Raw genomic sequence first — 14,870 nt, 5'->3', positions numbered from 1 at the left:
GCACATGGAAAGAGTGCATATGCAGTATAAGTGTAAAATGAGCCTCAAAAATCCTAAACTACATTGAATAATCTTATTTTTGTATTAATGTTGTATTCTAATGCTTAAACTACTCTAGAAAGATAGTACCTGTAAACTATTATAGATATAGTAGGTTAAAGTAAATGAATTATTGCATTATTAAGGCTAAAAACAGCGTTTTCAAATACAAAGGGACTCAAATGTGAAACAAAGAAGCCAAGTAAAACCAAATTACAGTCTTACATTTTTATTGGACCATCTTTTTGAACTCTTGATTTATTTTTTTTTCTTTAAAACAATGCCAATTTCTTGGATCTGTCCACTCTAAAAACAATAAGCAAATAATATTAAGTAGGAATGAGCAGTATTGGTTCTTGAATTGCTTTCTTGAAATTTTGCTTCCCCCTTGAAGGGAGAAGAGTTCATTGCAACAAAAGCACTTGATACCATTTTGGGCTACAAATCATATAAGAAAAATCTGTGATTGTTTTTGACCACGAAAGCAAGGGTGGTTACCAAAATAAAAATTACATCACTGTGTGTATTAGCTTGCTATTGCTTTGTAACAAATTACTACAGATTTAGTGATTTACGACATTTTTTTTAATCTCACAGTTTCTGTGAGTCAAGAATCAACATAAAGTTTAGTTGAGTCCTCTGCTCAGAGTTTTCACCAGGTTGAAATCAAGGTGCTGTTTGGAACTGAGATTCCATCTGATCTCACATCCCTTTCCAAGCTAACTGGTTGGCAAAATTCATTTCCTTCACTGTCATTTGTTGACTGAGGAAGAATTCTCAGGTTCTGTCATTTATCCTTACCTCCTGACCACATGCCTTCCTCCATAGATATTTTATAACTTAGTTGTTTACTTCCTTCTGTGCCAACTGGAGAGTGTCTGTTGCTGCTTGTGGCTTTGAAGGACTTGCCTGAGAAGTCCAGGTAGGTTCACCCAGGATGATTTCTATTTTGATTAACTGAATGTTAACTAATGATGGACCTTAATTGCATTTTTAAAATCCCTTTTTGCCACGTTTGATATCCCATCATATTTGTAAGTCTCACCCACATTCAAGGGGAAGGGATTATACAAGGTGTGTATTCCAGGAAGCAGGAAGCCCAAGGAAATCTTTAAAATATGCCAATTGGAATATAAGCAGAAAAAAATAATGCTTATAGTGGATTGAAATACATCAATGTATATAGAAAAATAACCAGGAGATTATAATTATACTTAATTACATTTAAAAATAATTTGTATCTTTGGAAATCCCATGAGATTCAATTAGTTATTATAACCACTGAATAAAGTAGAAGAAACAATCAAGCATTTAGTCTACTTTTCTTATACAAACTCATTTCAAACTAACTAATTAGCTGGTAAGGATTTGTTATTTATGGAAAAATTTTAGGTAGTAAGTTCAAAAAGAATATTGAATTAGAGACTTTGTTTTTCAAATATCAATAAAATGATGGCTGTAGGCAACTACCATCAATAACTATTAAACCAATAGGTGAAAGATTAGTGAGAGAATTGTCAGTGAATGGAGATGACACTTAAACCCACCAATCCATATTAATAGCACTAAAATCAAGTTGATCAGGCAGCATGTGCAACCTGGGTGATGCAATAGGAAGTTAATAGGATAGTCTATATATTTATTTCTGCTAATGAATTAGACCTGATTATAATGTAACCTCTATCTCTAAATACATTTTACAGAATTATGGGACATAGAAATATGGAGATCACCACAGTGGTGTAAATTCCTAATTAAGGAAAGTAGAATATTCAATAGGACAAATGGCAACTTTCTTCCACAAGAATGGCATAATTATTTGTAATGGGAGCACCTATTAGAAGTTATTTAAGAGACATAACCACATGCCATGTGTGGTTCAGTCTGGATCCTGATTCAAAAACTAAACATAAAAATATATTTTTGGAATGACTTCCAATTTCCAATTTGAACATAGTCTGGAATTAGATATAAATAATTATTTTAAATTTTTTTACATGTGCTTAGAATTTGCAGATGAAACAATGCAGAATTTGCTTAAAGAAAAGATGATCAGTATGTTGGTAAGTATTGGAGCAGATGGCAAATGGAAATGTATTAGTCTATTCCATCTATTCTTGCATATTTTTAAAAAATAAATCCATAGCTATCAATTTGCTGGATTTGGCCTTCTGGTCATGATATGCTGAGCCCTGAACTAAGTTAGTTTCAAATCACTGGCAGGAATTTTATTAAAACCAATACTGGTAGCAATTAGGGTTTTAAATCTTTATTTTTGCTACCTTGTGACAAGCTCTCCTGAATGTTGCAATGATAAAGATAATGATTTTATGACTACCCTGAAGTATCTTGCAAACAAGAAGTGGTATGAAATGGAAACACACATGCACACACCCACTTGCATAACAAGTGGTCAGGCTAGTTTTGTTTATGCACATAGCTACATAATATTCATACAGATTTGTGCTACAATGTTATCTTACTTTTTAAAGTTTTGAGGCCTTATAGCAAGCAAAAACTTGAGATTTTTCAACCAAGATTTTTTTTTCTTATTTCTGGGTCACTGAGTCAAATTGATTACTACCTATTAATGGAAATTCAAGCATTTTAATATTTTTTTCAGGAGTAGCACCACATAAAGAAGAGTATTTTGGTGCTGTTTTAGCATAGGTTTGAAAAGCAAATGCCATTAGGTAGCATCAAAGACAATTAACTCAACTAAATGAAAGTTTAAAATGAAACACTGATATTGTGTTAGTAAACTGGTTACAGAATACTTGGATATGTGGATACCTGGGAAGCAAGAAGTGTTTCTTGTTGGAAGGAGTCCAAGAAGCTACCATAACTTCCACACCCAAGTTAAGAGGAATCTGTGGGCCAGAACAGATACTTGAGAAACTAGTCCACTAACCAGCCAACGTGAATTTATTGTATAAGTAAGTTCTTGCAAACAGAAACAGGAAAGGTAGTCATCCTGAAGTATTTGAAATTTCAGACCATCACTCCTTTTACTCAACTAGACAAATTGATATAAAACACACAGGCGTTTTGAATAAGTATAGGATGAGGAAAATGATTCTCCATACCTTAGCAGAACAGTTTTAGTATAAAATGTCACTGGCAAAATGCTATTTAGGGAGGATTCCAGAAAAACAAAAAGCAATATTATTTCAGTAGGGTCATGCCAAGTCTCCTGTTTGTGTGGCTTTACCGGTAATACCAGAGGTATACTGAGCATAAACAGAGAAAAATGTGCATAGTATATTTTTCAAGTGAGTATATAGCTAAGTATTTCAGAAGTAATTAGAGGAACTTGGGTGGAAGTTGGTGTGGGAGGAGAGAAACACGGGATATAAAATATTAAAAATTTTCAACTTCAATATTCAAAATAGAATTAAATCTTCTAAAAACCAGTTGCTGGCATTGCTATTTCATCTATGTGGATCCACTGAGGGGCTGCCTCTGGTTTATCAGTATCCATTTGTAAACTATTTTTACCTGTGTATGATTTGTGCTTTACGTAACATATTTGTTTATTATTTTGTATTTATATTTCCATGTTCATAAATAACTCATTCATTGGTACTTTTTCTTCAGATACCTAATTTCGTCCCATTCAATTGATCCTTACTCTCTGATTATTTACCTGAGAGCTGTTTCTTCTTCTAAATCGACTCTTTCTAAAGTTGAAGAAAATAATTATCTTATAATTTGTACTCTTTACTAATGGATAATATACACTAATACAAACTTTTCAAACATTATTTTATGCTCCAATATCACCCCCACATTTTAACCCATGGACAACATTAAAATTTTTTTAATCCACTAACACTGGAAGTTTTTATTACAGCTGACATCTTATTTTTGCAGCCATAAATATGCCAAGGAAGTGAATAGTATGCACTGTTATACTCCATCAGATGAAAGATCCTAAAGAAAAGCAGTAATGCTGTTAAAATGCAAGTAGCAGCAAGTTCTGGAATACTCTCTAGACGAATTCATACTTTGAGGGATTTTGTTTGTTTTTTTCAATTGAAGTGAACTGGATAAACAAAGAATATCTGTACATGAAATTTCTGTTTTTCCCTGTCCTTGAATTCAAATGTAGACAATAAACAAACACGTTGAAATATTTCTTTGAACAAGAACTTACCTTCACACAGACCTCACTTTCTTGTTCTGTTTTAGGTAATAAGAAAAATAAATGTTGCAACAGCAGTTAACCCCCACTGGTAATTTATTTTCAGAAAAGTCTCATTATACTGTCCAAAAAGAAAAAAAGTCTTCTAAATGCATTGCCACTTAAAAGTTTTCAAAAGTACTTTTAATATTTTACCAATGTGCTCACTCAGTTCCTAATTATTTTTGGATCCTGCTGAGTAATTTTCTCAGCTTCTTAGTATGGTGATTTGCATTCCTTCTCACATCTGGGTTCTTTTTATGCCTTTTATTTTATATTGTTTGAATTGACATAGGAGTTTCAATTTTCTCTTCTTAAGAAGACAAGACAAAGCTTTTTTTTTTAAATGAAAATTCCTTACAAAAGTGTAAGTCATCTCCAGATCTCTTATGTTTGCATGCTTAAAAAATGCAGCAGTAAGGATGCTTTGATTTTTTCTCAATCAGAGAAATCTGGGTTTTGGACTTTGAAAAAAAGAATGCATACTCAACATTCTTTACAAAGGAGATGCGTGTAATTTATTTTTCAACTTCATGGATGGATGGCTTTAAGACAGAGATGTAAATATTTCAAGTAAATTCATGAAGTTCATTTTTTTTTTGTTCTGAAAATTTTTCCATTGGGTTATAAGGCTGCCTTTTCTAATATGAAACTTGACTTTTTAATTATTTGATGCTGGAATTTTAGCATACCTTGCCACAGAGGATTTCAACAAATGTGGCTTACCAAGAATGCAGACAGCTACCATAGCAAAGGGCGAGATGAAGATTATCATGACTCCTATTGTGTTGATGATGATTATGATGATATCCACCTGCAAAGGCTGTTGGCATGACTTGCTGTTATATTTGATACATAAAAAGTTCAAAATTAAACAAGAGGACTATGCTGCAATGATTGAATTAGAAAAATGAGCTGGACTTAAAGAATCCTTATTTTGCCCTTGGTTAGCTTAATAAATGTTGGAAATTGCACTTTGTAATCAAGTCCCTATTTTTCTTCATATCCACAGAGGTTATTTTCTTCATAATAATCATGATTTAGTATTTATAGTTATTTATCCTTATTGTATGCTACACATTTGTTTTCACTGACTTGGAGCTTTATGTTGCAAAGAGTCACTTCTTAACGCCCATACCCCACTGACCAATACTTAGAAAGAAAAAAAAAAAATCTCAACAAATGGCTGTTTAATGTATTAGTTACTCTCAACCCTGAAATGCATATTTGACATCTTAAAATCAATAAGTGTCAACACATACATTACTTTCAATTTAGTAAATACTTTATACTCACAGTAAAAAAGATTCAGATTCCAAGGCCTTTTTAAAAAGGTTCCGATTCCAACCAAGGCTTTGCATCCTATCCTGGACAGAAGTCTAAAGGATTTATTTTTCAAGGTGGCAATCTGTATGAAAAATTCAAAGATAGAATCAAGTATAATGTAAAAACACTTTAAGAGTTTAAATTCATTTGCATATACTCAACATAATGAACCTTCTGGGAACAATTTAAAGAAGTTTGCAAGTAAGTGCTTGAACAGTGTGATGTAGACTACAAAACTGTCGCAGCTCAGAAAATGTGGAAAATAATAAAAGATGGATAGTGTGGTAGTTAGGGTCAGGTGTCAATTTGGCCAGGTGAAGGTGCCTAGTTCTATTGCTGTGGACAAGAGCCAATGGCATGTGACGCTCATCTGTCGCTGATTCCATCTGCAGCTAGGAGGCGTGCCTGCTGCAATGAATGATGCTTGATTTAATTGTTAAGATGCTTAAATTAGAGAGCTCAATATATCACAGCCCAAGCAGCTCAGCATACCTCATCTCAGCATTCACAGCTCAGCCCAGGACTTTGGAGATGCAGAAAGGAATCACCCCAGGGAAAGTTGTTGGAACCTAGAGGCCTGGAGAGAAGGCCAGTAGAGATTGCCCTGTGCCTTCCCATGTAAGAAAGGACCTCAGTTGAAAGTTAGCTGCTTTTCCTCTGAAGAAAACTATATGCTTTTAACTAAATAAATCCCCTTTTATTAAAAGCCAATCCATCTCTGGCGTGTTGCATTCTGGCAGCTTGGGCAGACCAAAACAGATGGAGAAGTCAAGTAGTCAGAAAAAATCCCACAGAAAGTTTGACATTAAAAAAAAGTTTAATTTTATGTAAGCAGATAGTAGAAGGAAAGATATTCCAGCTAAGAGGCTTCCCTGCCTCTGGTTCTACATTAGATGTCAGAAATTTTCAGGAACCTCTTTTGGGCTATGTTTTAAATTTCATACTCCCGTCTTTCATTTTCTTCATTTACCTACATCACTGAATCATATAAATTCTACTTAAACCAACATTTATTTTTTTCCAGTCCCTCAGATGTCTCTCCTTAGATTCAAACCTACAAATCAATTGGCTGATGTATGTTCATTTGAGCAGCTGACCCAAAGATTTCATTCAACATATCCCAAAATGAACTTGCCATTATGCACTTGTCCCCAATTATGTTATTCTTTCCCATTTCAGAGCCTTATAGCATCATATTAAAAAGCATCCAGTTTTCCTGACATTGGAGGTGTCCTTGACTCTTTCCTGTCTTTTTTTTTTAATTTTACTTTTTTTTAAACATAATGTACAAACAAACACGAACGTTCTTACCCTGTGATCATTCCATTCTTGGTATATAATCAATAAGTCACGATATCATCACATAGTTGTATATTCATCACCATGGTCATTTCTTAGAACATTTGCATCAATTCAGAAAAAGAAAAAAGAAAAAGAATATTCTTACATACCGTACCTCTTACTCCTCCCTCTCATTGCTAGTATTTCCATCTACCCAATATATTTTAGCCTTTGTTTCCCCATTTTCTTTCTATACCCCTTACCACTCCCTTTCATTGATCACTAGCATTTAAATCTACTACATTTATTTTAACATTTGTTCCCCCTATTATTTATTTATTTTTAATCTGTATGTTTTACTCATCTATCCATACCATAGATAAAAGGAGCATCAGACACAAGGTTTTCACAATCACACAGTCACATTATGAAAGCTATGTCATTATACAATCATCTTCAAGAAACATGGCTACTGGAACATAGCTCTACATTTTCAGGCATTTCCTTCCTGCCTCTTCAATATACCTTAACTGAAAAGGTGATATCTATATAATGCATAAAAATAACTTCCAGGATAACCTCTATATTCTGTTTGAAACCTCTCAGCCATTGACACTTTATTTTGTCTCATTTCTCTCTTCCCTCTTTTGGTTGAGAAAATTTTCTCAATCCCTTGATACTGAGTCCCAGCTCATTCTAGGATTTCCGTCTTATTTTGCCAGGAAGGTTTATACCCCTGGGAGTCAGGTCGCATGTAGGGAGGGGGAGGGTGGTGAGTTTGCTTGTTGTGTTGGCTAAGAGAGGCGATATCTGATCAACAAAAGAGGTTCTTTGGGGGTGACTCTTAGGCCTAATTTTAAGAAGGCTTAGCCTATCCTTTGCGGGGATAAGTTTCATATGAACAAATTTCAAGATTGAGGGCTCAGTCTTTTGCTTTGGTTGTCCCCACTGCTTGAGAGAATATCAGGAATTCTCCACATGGGGAAGTTGAATTTTCCCCCTTTCTCAGCCTTCCCCCAAGGGGACTTTGCAAACACTTTTTTATTCACTGTTTAAATCACTCTGAGATTTATTAGGGCATCACTCTGGACAAACCTATAAAATCTCATGCCCTACTCAAGGTTCCATGTACTTATGGTGTTCAATTAAACTGTCTGCATAAATTATATTAGGAAGCACATTAGTCAAAATGCAAATTTTGTACCAAATTGATATTTTTTGCTTTAGTCTCACACATAAATTAAAGTTTTAAAATATGAATTACCATCTATGTTCAACACCCTGCATATTGACATTCCTTTGTTCTTCCTCATGCAAAAACCTTTTTTTTTAATTTGTGCATTTAGTCACTATCATTATACACTCTAGGCATTTCTAGATTATACTATCTCAGTCTTTATTATCTATTTTCCTTCTTATTTCATTTGTGCCCCCTGCCCTCCTCCCTCTATCATTCTCACATTCTGCTTCATTCAGTGTACTAACGTTATTGTATTACATTTAGGTAGTATTGTGCTATCCATTTCTGAATTTTTATAATCAGTCTTATTGCACAATCTGTCTCCCTTCAGCTCCAATTACCCAATATCTATCCTTTTTTCTATCTCCTGTTTGTCTCTGTTCTTATCTGAAATTCTTCAAGCTCATTCACTAATGACCTTTTGTTTCTGACTAATCTCACTCAGCACAATGTCCTCATGGTTCATCAATGCTGTTACATACTGGATAATTTTATTCCTTCTTACAGCTGCATAATATTCCATCATATATATATATATACCATAGCTTGTTTAGCCACTTGTCTGTTGATGGATATTTGGACTGTTTCCATCTCTTGGCAATTGTAAATAATGCTGCTATAAATATTGGTGTGCAAATGTCCATTTGTGTCCTTATCTTCATGTCCTCTGAGTAGATACCTAGCAATAGTATTGCTGGATTATAGGGCAGTTCTATACTTAGCTTCCTGAGGAACTACCAAACTGCCTTCCACAGTGGTTATACCATCTGACATTCCCAACAACAGTGGATAATTTTACCTCTTTCTCCACATCCTCTCCAGCATTTGTTTTCTGTTTTTTGATAATGACCATTCTGGTGAGTGTGAGATGATATCTCATTGTGGTTTTGATTTGCAATTCCCTAATAGCCAGGGAAGTTGAACATCTTTTCCTGTGCCTTTCAGCCATTTGTATTTTCTCTTTTGAGAAGTGTCAGTTCATGTATTTTGCCCATTTGGTAATTGGGTTGTCTGTCTTTTGTTCTTGAGTTGAATAATCTCTTTATATATTCTGGATACTAGATCTTTTCTGTTATATCATTTCCAAATATTGTCTTCCATTGTGTAGGCTGTCGTTTTACTTTCTTGATAAAGTTCTTTGATGCACAAAAGCGCTTAATTTTGAGGAGTTCCCATTTCTTTCTTTTTTTCTTCAATGCTAATGCTTTGGGTATAAAAGCTAGGAAACCACCTCCTATTATAAGATTTATAAGATATTTCCCTACACTGTCTTCTAAAACTTTTAGGGTCTTAGATCTAATGTTTAGGTCTTTGAGCCAATTTGAGTTAATTTTTGTGTAGCATGTGAGATATGGATCCTTTTTCATTCTTTTGCATGTGGATATCCAGTTATCTACGCACCATTTATTGAAGAGACTGTTCCATCCCAGGTGAGTCAGCTTGACTGCCTTATCAAAGATCAATTGTCCATAGATGAGAAGGTCTCTATCTGAATACTTTATTCTATTCCACTGGTCAGTATATCTATCTTTATGCCAGTGCCATGCTATTTTGACCACTGTAGCTTCATAATATGCCTTAAAGCCAGGTAGTGTGGGAATTCCGACTTCATTTTTCTTTCTCAAGATATTTTTAGCCATTCGAGGCATCCTGCCTTTCCAAATAAATTTGGTTGTTGTTTTTTTTTCTATTTCTGAAAAGTAAGTTTTGGGGATTTTTATTGGTATTTTATTGGATCTATGAATCAGTTTAAGTAGAATGACAAATTGACTATATTTAGTCTTCCAATCCATGAGCATGGAATGCCCTTCCATTTATTTAAGTCTGTGATTTCTTTTAGCAATTTCTTGTAGTTTTCTTTGTATAGATCTTTTATATCCTTAGTTAAATTTATTCCTAAATATTTTATTCTTTCAGTTGCAATTGTAAATGGATTTTTTTTTAATTTCCCCCTCAGATTGCTCATTACTAGTGTATAGAAATGTTACAGATTTTTGAGTGTTGATCTTGTAACCTGCCACTTTGCTGTACTCATTTATTAGCTCTAGTAGTTTTGTTGTAGATTTTTTTGGGGTTTTCAACATATAGTATCATATCATCTGCAAACAGTGAGAGTTTACTTCTTCCTTTCCAATTCTGATGCCTGGTATTTCTTTTTCTTGTCTAATTGCTCTGGCTAGAACTTCCAACACAATGCAGAATAACAGTGGTGATAGTGGACATTCCTGTCTTATTTCTGATCTTAGGGAGAAAGTTTTCAGTTTTTCCCACTGAGGATGATGTAAGCTGTGGGCTTTTCATATATTCCCTTTATCATGTTTCGTTTTAAATCTAATTATCTACTACAGTCTATATTTATATAACAGAAATGGGTATCAAAGCTATCTACTTCTCTTATCCATTGTCACTACAACTCTATACCTCTGCCTAGTTTATCATATTAACTTTTGAATTGGCCCCACCCTTAATTGCTCCTATGCTTAAAACCTTTGAAAGACTTTCGTTTAAATTTGGAATAAAAATTAATACTTTAAATTATTTTGCAAGACCCATAATTTGCAGTGTTAACACCATTCTCTTCTCCTTTCATTTTTCACTTTCCTTGACTTCTCTGCTTCAATCATGCATTTGTTTTTATCATATAGCTTATACTTTCCCTTGCCTAATTTCATCTACATTCTCTTTGTTCTAATTGAAACATTCTCCTAATTTCTCTTAATTCCCTTCTGGCAAGTTTCTCATCTTTCTGGTTTCTGATTAAATATCATTTCCATTGGAAAGACTTCTCATGGTTTATATTTTCTTATAAGGGTTCTCATCAGGCTTCATTGTAACTGTATGCTAAATTGTCTGTTTCCTCACATAACATTTTCTGCATTTAACTTTAGTACATCATAGATGCTCGATAAATATTGAAAGAGTGAATGAATTTATTAAGTCCCCAGTGAGAGGACTAATATAAGCAATGATACAAGAAATATAATAACTGAACAAGGGATGGAATTATGAGCACCATAGAGTGAGCATAAAGCAGTAAAATCGCAAAGCTGTGAAAGTGATAATGCCTGCTCTCATTTGTTTTTTAGTATTTATAATAAAAATATTGGGATGAGTTATAAAAAACAACTACAGAGAAAATTGTTTATGACAAATTTGAAAGGGTGGAAATTCCCATATTAATTAAAGACATATATTGTAAGCCCAAGTGCAATGACTATGTTTTCAAAGAAGTATGAATAATAAGCCTATAGTGGAGATAATATAGAATTATGAAAAAATGCTTAATTTTTCACAAAGTAGCAGAGAACAAGGGAAAATACAAAATATAGATAAAAGTAAACTTCAATCACGGTACCTTTTTTTTTTTACTTTTTTCACATGGGCAGGCACCAGAAATCGAACCCGGGTCCTCTGGCATAGCAGACAAGCATTCAAGCATTCTTGCCTGCTAAGCCACCGTGACCCACCCCAATCATGGTAGATTTTAATTCAAGTATATCTATAATTGAATTAAAAATAAATAGTCTAAGTGGTGCAAGGTTAGCACAGTGGTAGAATTCTCATCTGCCATGTGGGCGACCTGGGTTCAATTCCTGGACTATGCACCTCCAAGAAAAATATTTAAAAAACAAAAATAAATAAAAAATAAATGGTCCAAACCACCACATTAAAAAAATATAGAATATCTAATTAGATAAAAAAATAAGACCTGACTTTATGCTACCTACAAAAACTAACTTTGAAATATAAAGGCATGGATAGGTTAAAAGTAGGAGGTTGGGGGAAAAAAAAGTAGGGGGTTGGAAATATATATTATGCGTATGTTGCATATTAATCATCTATTAAAAAGAATACTCTTTCCCCATATCTTTCATAGGAACTTTTATCAAAAATATATTTATTATCTAAGTGCTGGTTTATTTGTGGACTGCCTATTTAGTTTCATCAATTTATATCTTTGCTTATTACAATACCATGCTGTACTAATAATTGTAATTTTTTTGCAAGTATTAAGGTCAGGTAATACATGTCCTCCATTTTTCATTTCTTTTTCAAAATTGTTTTGGAAATTATAGATGGTTTATTTTTCCTTATCAATTTTATGACAAGATTTTCACTTTCAACAAAGCACAAAAAAGCTCACAGAAATTTTGATTGGGATTCCAGCAAATGTATGCCCTATTTGGACAAAATTCATATCTTAAAAGTATAAATACTTCCATTTTTTGAAAGTGTAAATATCTCCATTTTAATTATAGCTTCTTTAATTTCCTTCAGTAATATTTTGTGGTTTTAAATGCACCTCAATTCAATGTTTCAAAAAATTGTCTCTAGATATTTAATATGACTTTGCTGTAAGGATAAATGTTACTGTTTTTTTTAATTTTCTTATTGTTCAATACTGAAATATGGAAAAACAATTGATTTTTTTATATTGGTGATTTTAGCACAGTTACAAAGCACAAATCCAATATAAAAAAAATCATTTGTGTTTCTATATTTCCCTGAAATAATGTATCAGAAGTATTTTGTAGATTCCTTTGGTTTTATATACATGGTCATATTATCTGCAAATCATGAGTATTAATTATAATTTTCTGATCTTTAAACTTTTATATATATATTTTTTTTGTCTTATTGAACTAGTTGATTCCTTCATTTCTGGGTTGAATAGAAGTATTAGGAGCACACAGTGTTGTCCTGTTTCTAATCAAAGTAAGGAAAGCCATCAGGAGTTCACCAGTAAGATGTTAGCAGTAGGCTTTTCTAATTATGTGATGCAGGGCTAGTGAAAAAATCCTTATTTGCTGAGAGCTTCTATCATCCACTAGTAGTGAATAATACCAAATGGCTTTTCTTCTTCATCTATTGTTAGTTATGAAAATGTTTGTATTTTATTAACGTTGTTACTTGCAGTGGTTCATTTTCAAATATTAAAGCAGCTTTTAAGCATACTTAGTCAGGAGATGTTATCCTTTTTATTTGTAGATGGATTTGGTTTGCTATTATTAGATTAAGGATTTTTGCATCTGATTAAGAGAGATATTTGCATGTAATTTCCTTTTTTATTCCTTTCTTTTAGTGTTATTGTTCTCTAATTTTAATAACAATGGAATGTTGGCCTTGACAGTAAATTCAAGATTATTGTCCCTGGACAATGTTGAGTAAACACATTCCATTTCTATTCCTAATGCTTTTATTGTAATGCTCAAAATATATAAATCAAATTCCAGACCTCTGAAAGGTAGAAAAAATTGGAAATGGGCTGGAGAGCTTGGAACTTAAATAATGACCTGCTGCTGTGGTCTGTGGTTGTTATTTGTTTCATTGGTGGGTTGGTAGGTTGGTTGGTTTTTGCCTCTTCTATGTCCTGGCCTGGGAGTTAGAGAAGTTGGCAATGTGGAAATCCCCCAACAAATAGTTTTCTGGAAATCAGTAGTCTTTACTCATAGGACTGGAAAATAGGCAGCCCAGCTAAACAGAGGACATTTAACCATACATATTGGTTTACAGGCAGACAACATGAAAAAATGTGTCCCTCCCCCTTATCAGAGGATTCGGAGGGTAAACTCCTGTTTTCCTTCCTTCCCAGAATTCCAGTGGGAGAACCTTGGGACAAAAATGCCCTATCTTCCATTTCTGGCTTACAGTGACCACAAAGGGATCCAAAGAGTCTAAGTCTCTCTTAAACCAAGTCTATGTAGGATCACCCTGAGCCTACAAGATGATCCCACTCTCCGAGAATAAGTCTGTTTACAAAGCTGACTTCAACCTTCGGCTTCCACCCTTAAGGTAATGAGGACACAGTCTGTAAGTAAAAACTGACTGCTGCCCATCAAAAATCATTGACATGACAAAGGGATGAAACTCTTCACCCATATGACAATGAGATATAATTTTAACTACCTAAGATAACTCTATGCTCCTATATAAACTTATGACTAATTTTTCACACTAGTTTGTGGTTAATTTGGATGCAAGTGCAATAAAGGTCAAAGTACGATTTCTTGTTCTCAAAGCTAATGGCAAGCAGTTTCAGTTCAAAAACGCATTGTCCTTTGGTAGAAGCAATACTAATCAGTTGAACAAATATCAGAATTGTACTAAAGAAATGTAGGAACTAAATAAATTTTATATATAAATTTTGTTTACTGATAACTGTGAAGAGAACATATTTTTGTACATTCTAAGATAAATTGAACTCTACATAGTTTTAACAACCATATATTTGGTTATACCTTCTTCTAAATTAAATGCAAGCTAGATTTATAGGCACAGTTGAGCAGTAAAATTTTATTCTGTTATATGATGGTTGATATGAATGATTTTGATATAAATTAAGGATGATCTATTATACTAAATTCAATCTTCCTAAAAGAATCTTAAATGTGTATGTCTAGTGTTAACTTACATAATGATGGCATTTCATTAGGTCTAGCTAGTCTATAAAATGAACCTCAAATATTTTGCTTCTTTGATCCATCACTGTTGAAATGAATTTTAGTAACAGTTTCAGGTTAACATGTGTTTTATTGTTTGTAAATATATTTTAGAAGTTGAAAGCATTTTAACTGGTGTGCAAAAAAGTGGCAAATGGGGTTTTATTGCTACCAAGAATACCTGAATTTATTGATAACACTTTCTTTCTTCCTTTTATTTCCTATTTGGTGATTTATTTTAATTCATAGTAAAACAAATAGAACTTCAACATTTTGCTAATGTAAGGTCATGAGGTATTAGAAATCCCAATTTCCTCTTCATGCACTCGTTTTTCACTAACACCCGGTTCCTTTTAAATCA

At 33.3% G+C, this 14,870-nt stretch overlaps 1 long non-coding RNA gene across 1 annotated transcript in view; it reads right to left on the bottom strand.

Moving 5' to 3' along the window:
* Positions 1–257: 257 nt before the first annotated feature.
* Positions 258–14,870, bottom strand: part of LOC143648007 (uncharacterized) — a 56,333-nt gene continuing 41,720 nt past the window's right edge. Inside the window, exons 2-3 of the long non-coding RNA XR_013158309.1 lie at positions 5,519–5,630; positions 258–345 (exon numbers count right to left, since the gene is read on the bottom strand). This is a non-coding gene — a long non-coding RNA (uncharacterized LOC143648007). The remainder of the gene's footprint in view (positions 346–5,518; positions 5,631–14,870) is intronic.

This window comes from Tamandua tetradactyla, chromosome 10, assembly GCF_023851605.1.
Source record: "Tamandua tetradactyla isolate mTamTet1 chromosome 10, mTamTet1.pri, whole genome shotgun sequence".
Taxonomy (NCBI): Eukaryota; Metazoa; Chordata; class Mammalia; order Pilosa; family Myrmecophagidae; genus Tamandua; species Tamandua tetradactyla.
The sequence above is the reverse complement of the archived record's forward strand: the minus strand, read 5'-3'. Positions and strand labels throughout refer to the sequence as shown.